The sequence below is a fragment of the Equus quagga genome, chromosome 14 (genome assembly GCF_021613505.1).
Source record: "Equus quagga isolate Etosha38 chromosome 14, UCLA_HA_Equagga_1.0, whole genome shotgun sequence".
Taxonomy (NCBI): Eukaryota; Metazoa; Chordata; class Mammalia; order Perissodactyla; family Equidae; genus Equus; species Equus quagga.
This window is the reverse complement of record NC_060280.1, coordinates 11,970,451-11,978,508: the sequence shown is the minus strand read 5'-3', so window position 1 is coordinate 11,978,508 and position 8,058 is coordinate 11,970,451. Positions and strand designations below refer to the sequence as shown.

Sequence of the window (8,058 nt, the reverse complement as noted above, 5' to 3'; positions counted from 1 at the left end):
AACATCCCCTTTGCTAATAATATGGATCCCCTCTTAGAGCATGAAATCCATGTGTAATTTTTTGGGAAGATCCTTTTCCAAACAGGGGTGAGACTGGAAAAACACACAGCGGAGGAAGTGGAGAAAGGGCCCTGTCCTCTCACGGCTGATTTTGCAAATGCAAGTTTCTCCTGTAATGTAGGAAACTAAAAAGAGAGCAAATGTGGCAATTAGGAAAATCTGCCAGAAAACAAATGCCTTGAATGACTCCACTTGAAAGAAACTACTTGAGGATAAGGAAAATAGTTTTATTCAATATGCTAATTTTTTATTTACACAGAAGAATTGAGCAAGATGGACTTTACCAAGGCACATTGTTGGACTTAAGACTTCTCTTCCCACTAATGCCAAAGCCAGGAGAGACACCAGCGACTGAATTTCAGCTGGAGAAACGGCCACAGGTGAGGCTTTCTTCTGGGGAGTAATTCTCTTGTTTTTCTCCTTCGAGATCTTTTTCTCACTTTTTGGTAAATTCTGACTGGGGAGAAGTTGTGTTTTCTACCCATTATGAGGTCAATGCTGGACAGAGTAGGACCTCAGGAAATGCTTATTGATCGACTCTAATCTGCTTTATTGAGTGACAAATTGGCCACAAACCGGTAAAACTTTGGGAACTTCTTATTTTCTTTAGAGATCTGGGCTGAGAATTAAGGGTTTATGCTTCATCCTAAAACCCATTTCGATCTTTCCTACAGTAATGATCCTAATAAAAACAAATGGAAATTGGGAACTAGGCTGTCTTTGAAATTCAGAATCCCAAAACATGTGTCTACCTTGGTTGTGATTCTCCGGCCCTCTGTGTCTTTCACTTCAGCACAATGAAGCTTTTCACTGCCATTGTTTTCTGCTCCTTGGTCGTGGGAGTCAGCAGTGAAGGCTGGTTTTCATTCTTCAAGGAGGCTGTCCAAGGTAAGAGCCCTGAAGGATGGAGGGCGCATCCAGCTGTCCCCAGGATTCACTCTGAGCAGAGGCCACATAGCCACTGGAAGTGGGTGCTCCTCAGAGAAGCCGCAAACGGGTCAGAGCAGGAGTGTTTCTCCTTCCAGGCTGGTCTGCCTCAGCACCCTCCATGGAGTCTCCAGACCAGAGTTTCAGCGGTGCTTCGGGCCCAGCCTGTCCTTGCCGGGAGTGTGCAGAGGGGTCAGCACTCCCTGGGGGTGAGCTCCTTGTGGGAATTCACAAGTGGCAAATTCCTCAGTCTTGGAGTCTCACTGTGAACTCAGTGTGTTCCCAGAGAGGGAACCTTCAGTGTCAGTTTTTGCAAGACTTTAAACTTCACGTGTCGTTATTAATCTTGCTTTACCTTCCTTGTTCCTTCTGTAATGCTCTTCCTTTCTTTACATAGATGGGAATTTCTGACCTATATGATTTCCCTTCTCTCTAAAGAACTACTTTCAGCATTTCTTGCAAGGCAGGCCTACTACCAATAAATTCCTTCGATTTTTGTTTGAGAAGGTCTTTATTTCTCTTTCACCTTTGAAGGATGATATCACAGGGTGCAGAATTTGGGGTTGGCAGTTTTTTTCTCTCAACATGTTAAATATTTCCCTCCACTCTCTTCTTGTTTGCATGGGTTCTGAGGAGGAGTCAGATGTGATTCTCATCTTTGTTCCTCTGTAGCTAAGGTATTTTTTCCCTCTGGCTTCTTTCAGCATTTTTCCTTTATCTTTGATTTTCTGTACATGCCTAGGTGTGTTTTAGTTGTTCTTGTTGTTGGGTTTATCCAGCTTGCTGTTCTCTGAGTTTCTTGGATCTCTGCTTGGTGTCTGACATTAATGTGGAGAAATTCTCACTCATTATTGTTTCAGATATTTCATCTGTTCCTTCCTCTGTCTTCTCCTTCTGGTATTCCAAACACATATGTCACCCCTTTTCTAGTTGTCCCTCAGTACTTGGATGTTCTGTTTTGTTTTTTTTTTCAGTCTGTTCTCTACTTTTTGATTTTTGAGGATTCTATTGAATCCTCTTGCTCGAAGATTCTTTTCTCAACCATATCCATTCTACTGCTAACCCCATCAAAGGCATTGTCTCCTTCTGTTCCAGTGTTTTTCATGTCTAGCATTGATTTGTTCTCTCTTAGCATTTCCATCTCTCTGCTTACGTCACCATCTGTTCTTGCGCACTGTCTGCTTTATCCATAGAGCCCTGAGCATATTCAGCATGGTTGGTTTAAGTTCCCAGTCTGATAATTCCAATATCCCTGCCACGTTTGGGTCTGATGTTTGCTCTGTCTCTTCAAACTGTGTTTTGCCTTTTGGTATGCCTTGTGATTTTTTCTTGATAGCTGGATGTGGTGTATTGGGTAAAAGGAGCTCTTGTAACTGGGCCTTTAGTGACTTGCTGGTGAGATGTGGGGGGAGGGAGGGGTTCTATTGTCCTAGGGTTGGGTCGCAGTCTTTCAGTGAGCCCACGCTTCTGGACTGGGAACTAGTTAAGTGTTTCTCAGTTTTTTCCTCCCCCTCAAGTGGGGCAGGATGGCTGGAGTGGGCTGGAGTTGGGTATTTCCCTTGCCCAGGGCAGTTAGACTCTGATAATACAGTTTCCCCTGAGGGCGGCCCTTGGGAAGAAGAACAGAGGACTCTGACTTGCTTCAAATGGCTCCTTTTCCCTCCTCCTGCTGGAAGCCTGAGGGGATTTTTTGTGAGAACCTGGCAGCACTCCTGAAGGTAAATCTCGCAATAATGTGGGGCCCCCTGTGACTGGGGCCCCTAGAGTTTTTAACTCTCAGAGTTGTGCCCACTGAACCTCCAGAAATTCATCAATTCCAGTTCAGGCTCTCCTCCCTCAGCACTGGTTCCCGCACTGGTGGGGCCTCCTGAGTCTCTGCTCCAGTAGGACTGGCATCCCTGTGTCTGCCCGTCTGACTCTCCTGTCTCGGGGGCAGTGGTCTGCCCTGTGTCCTCCCCTCTCTTACAGAGTCAAGAAGAATTGGTGCATTTTCAACCTGTTCAGCTATTTGCTTGTTGCTGAATTGGAGTATTGACTTCCAAACTCCTTACATGCAGAACTGGAACTGATGTATTAATGTTGCAATTGAAAGTTTTGTAATTTTTTTGTTGAAATTTGACAAATTCAATATTTCTATATTTTGAATTTCCTGTGCTATTCTTTTTTTTGTAAAAGATTGACACCTGTGCTAACATCTATGGCCAATCTTTTTTCTTTTCTTTTCTTTTCTTTTTCTTTTCTCTCCAAAGCCCCCAGCACATAGTTGTATATTCTGGTTGTGAGTGCCTCTGGTTGTGCTCTGTGGGACACCTCCTCAACAAGACCTGATGAGCGGTGCCCTGTCCGTGCCCAGCATCTGAACCGGCAAAACCCTGGGCGGATGAAGCGAGCGCACGAACATAACTACTCCGCCACAGGGTCTGCCCCATGCGCTACTCTTTTTAAATGAATTTCTCTGAATACAGTTCTTAAAAAGAATTTTGGTGCTAGCTGCTAAGTTTTCTGCACATAGTAAAAAATATCTCCTCCCTTAGGTCAGCGAATTTCAGAATTTGTGCTGTGGTGCACCTGCATTTGAATGTGCTGGGAGTTTTTGTATGAAACGAAATCCTGAGCCTCTTCTAGCCTCTGAGTCAGAATCTTGGAGATGGGGTGGGGCTAGGAATCAGCGTTTTGAACAAGGCTTGAGGTTATTTTAAACACAATACCAATGAGAATGACTATCTCAGGTGTTGCTACAACCCAGTGATAGAATCTATCAAGTACTTGGAGAAAACTCTTACCTATCAAACTGGAGAACATGGAATGAACGTCAAGGCAGCATCAGAGAAAGAACTGTTGTTAGGCTCAGCCCCAGATCAGCTATTCACGGACTCAGAGACAAAAGAATTAATACATGAAGTTAGTGAGACATATGCCACAGAACAAAGCACATCAATAATAATTAAGGTGGGGCCAGCCCCGTGGCGCAGTGGTCAAGTTCACGCGCTCTGCTTCAGCAGCCTGGGAATTGCAGGTTGGGATCCTGGGCGCGGACCTACGCACTGCTCGTCCAGCCACGCTGTGGTGGCGTCCTACGTGCAAAATAGAGGAAGACTGGCACAGATCTTAGCTCAGGGCTAATCTTCAAGCAAAAAAAGGAAGATGGTAACAGATGTTAGCTCAAGGCCAATCTTCCTCACACACACACATACACACACACACAAACCAAAGAATAATTAAGGGGCTGGCCCCGTGACATAGTGGTTAAGTCTTGCATGCCCTGCTTCGGACCACCGAAGCTGGCTTGGATCCCGGGCACAGACTTACACTGTTTGTGAAGTCATTTTGTGGTGGCAACCCACATATAAAATATAGAAAGATTGGCACAGATATTAGCTCAGTGCTAATCTTCCTCAAGCAAAAAAAGAGGAAGATTGGCAACAGATGTTAGCTCAGAGTGAATGTTTCTCACAAAAAAATAAAAGAAAAAGAATAATTAAAACTATCCATCTTGGTTTTTCTTTTCTCCAAGTGAGTAGGTTTAAAGAAATCCTTGACATGTGAGCCACGGCACGTCTCAATAAATATTTACTGAGCAACACAGGCACGACAGACACTTCCTCCAGCTCTTCCTCACTTAGATCTGTTTTGAGCATCTATTTTTCCACTAATGGTCTTTTAAACTCTTTTCATTGAGCTATAACAGTAAACTGAGATACAGTAAACTGCACAGCTTGATGAACTTCTGCATAGGTAAACACCCACGCTACCACCATCAGACCAAGATGTGTCATATTTCCAGCACCCCAGAAGGACAGCTCGTGTCCCCTCCCAGTTAATGTCCCCACCAAAGGTAACCCCTATTCTGGCCTCTATGATTATAGATTAGTTTTTCCTGCTTATTATCTTTAACAAAAATTTTATTGAAGTATAATTGACATATAACATTATATTAGTTTCATGTACAGCGTAATGATTCAATATTTGTATGTGTTGCGAAATGATCACCACAATAAGTCTAGTTAATATCCATCACCACACATAGTTACAAAAATTTTTTTTCTTGTAATGAAGACTTTTAAGACTTACTCTCTTAGCAACTTTCAAATATGCAATACAGTGTTATTAACTGTAGTCACCATGCTGTACATTGCATTCTTAGGACTTAACTATTTTATAACTGAAAGTTTGTGCTTTTGACCCCCTTCACCCATTTCTCCCGCCCACTACTTCCTGCCTCTGGCAACCGCCAATCTGTTCTCTGTATCTATGAGCTGGGATATTTTTTGAGGTTCTCCATATAAGTGAGATTATACAGTATTTGCCTTTCTCTGTCTGACTTATTTCACTTAGCACAATGTCCTCAAGGTCCATCCACGTTGTCATGAATGGCAAGATTTCATTGTGTTTATTTTATCTTTTTAAGATTGGCACCTGAGCTAACATCTGTTGCCAATCTTTTTTTTTCCTTCTTCTCCCCAAAGGCCCCCAGTACATAGTTGTATATTCTAGTTGTGAGTGCCTCTGGTTGTGCTATGTGGGACGCCACCTCGATATGGCTTGATAAGTGGTGCCATGTCCGTGCCTAAGATCCGAACTGGTGAAACCCTGGGCCACCGAAGCGGAGCGTGCGAACCTAATCACTCGGCCACGGGACAGGCCCCAAGATTTCATTCTTTTTTATGAATGAATATAGTCCATTGTGTATATGTATGTGTGTGTGTGTATATATATATATATATATATGTACACCTCATCTTCTTTATCCATTCATCCACTGATGGATGTTTAGTTTGTCTATATCTTGGCTATTGTAAATAATGCTGCAATGAACATAGGGTGCATAGGTCTATTCAAGTTAGTGTTTTTGTTTTCTTTGGATAAATACCCAGAAGCAGAATTGCTGGATCGTAAGGTAGTTCTATTTTTAATTTTTTGAGGCACCTCCATACTGTTTTCCATAGTGGCTGCACCAATTTACATTGATCTTCACATAAGAGAAATTAGGTGGAATGTGCTCTTTTGATCTGGCATTCTTCCATTCAACATTGTGTCTATAAGATTCATCCATGTTGTTGCTTATATGTATCAACAGTTTGCTCTTTTTCATTGGTGTGCAGTATTCCATTGTAGAAATGTACCATGATTTACTTGCTCACTCTATGTTGTCGGATAATTGGATCTTTTCAGTTGTGGGCTGTTGTGGATGAAACTGCAGTGACATTGTGCACGTTGGTGTGCATGCTCTCTGGTGGACACACACTCACTCATGCTGGGGGCAGATACCCAGGAGAGGGGTTGTGGGCTAACAAGGGAGATGGAGGTTTAGCTCCAGTAGATGCTGCCAAGTAGCTTTCCAAAACGGCACCAATTTACAATTCCATCCACAAAATATAAGAGTTTCAGGTGTACCACATCCTCACCACAACTGATACCATCAGTTTTTAAAATTTTTGTCGTTCTGATGGTGTATAGTGGCATCTCATTGTCCCCACTACCGTTCACTAACAGGAAAAGGAAACTAACTTACATCAGGCCCTCTGACATGCTAGGGATTGTTGGGCAGTTCCCTTATTATGTTTTATTTTATTTATTTATTTTTTCAAAGATTGGCACTTGAGCTAACATCTATTGCCAATCTTCTTTCTTCTTCTTCTTCTCCCCAAAGCCCCCTGGTACACAGTTGTATATTTTACTTGTGGGCCCTTCTACTGTGGCATGTGGGACGCCGCCTCAGCATGGCTTGATGAGCGGTGCCATGTCCGCACCCAGGATCTGAGCTGGCGAAACCCTGGGCTCCCAAAGTGGAGGGTGCCAACTTAACCACTTGCCAGGGGGCCGGCCCTCGCTCATTTTCTATTTCATCTACTCATTTCATCTACTGTGCTCATTTCATCTACTGTGGAGGTAGGTATGATGCTCCCGAGTGAAGGGTGAGGAAACCGGAGCTCAGTGAGCAGGCAGAGACCTGAACAGGATGCTCACGCCTTACAGCGCAGTCTGCCTACACAGGGCCTGTGGAGCTCCCTCAGGCAACTCCGCCTCATCCCTTACTGCCGGTTTCAGCATTTGTTCTGTGCCTTTGATGCCTGTCATGTCGAATTTATTCAAGCCCGAGTTGCCCTCCCTCAGTGGAAAGGATGTATTTGTCTTATGCACCATCGTAGTGGAAAAATGTGGAACCCCTTCTCCTCTCACTGCTTTGTCAGGAGTCAAAATCTGAAAGGAGTGGACAGTTTCCATTCCTTCACTCCTCCGGTATCTCACCAGCTTCATTTTGGTTATTTTGTCTCTTTCCAGGGCTTGGGACTTGGTGGGAGCCTACTGGGACATGAGACAAGCCAATTACCAACATTCAAGCAGATACTTCTATGCCCGGGGGAACTATGATGCTGCACAAAGGGGCCCTGGGGGTGTCTGAGCCGCTCAAGTGATCAGGTGACTGGGGTGCTGGGGTGGCCAGGGAGAGCGGAGCAGAGTTGTCTGTCTCCAGAGTCAGGAGGGCTGTGGTCCCCGCTCTTATTGCCCCTGCTCCTGAGGTCTGGGTGGCCAGCAGAGCCAGAGCAGGGCTGGTGTGGATGTGCCTCCCCCACCCCCAAAGAGAAAGGGAGGGATCTCTGCAGAGCTCTGTTGCGGAACATGGAAAGAACCAGTTGACCTGGACCTTTGCCCAAGGAGGTGCATGTTTTAGCCCCTCCTTCTTGAGCATGGGCTCTTCCAGCCTCCTCTGAAAGCCATTCCTTGGTGGAAAGAGAGAAGGGAATTGGGAGGTGGAGCTGTCTAGAATGACCCAGGAGACAATATCCTCTCTCGCTTCCTTCCAGCAACGCCAGGGAATATCTTCAAGGACTCTTACACAAGCTTTCCTTTGGAAGCAGCAGCTATGACTTGGAGGACTTGACTTCCGACCAGAGAGCTGGGGAATGGGGCTGGAGTGGCAACGACCCCGAGCATTTCAGACCTGCTGGCCTGCCTAAGGAATACTGAGCTGCCTGCTCCCTCTGCTCTCAGGGGATGAGGCTGTGAGCCACACAACTCTCCCCACAAACAGGGCACAGTGTCACTGAGCTTTGTGTCCCCAGGAACTCA

General features: G+C 44.9%; 1 long non-coding RNA gene across 1 annotated transcript; it reads left to right on the top strand.

Moving 5' to 3' along the window:
- Positions 1 to 373: 373 nt before the first annotated feature.
- LOC124225738 (uncharacterized) lies at positions 374 to 8,052 on the top strand. The gene is made up of 4 exons (XR_006885087.1): positions 374 to 440; positions 854 to 948; positions 7,270 to 7,407; positions 7,794 to 8,052. It is a non-coding gene; the product is annotated as an uncharacterized LOC124225738 (long non-coding RNA).
- The last annotated feature ends 6 nt before the right edge of the window (positions 8,053 to 8,058 follow it).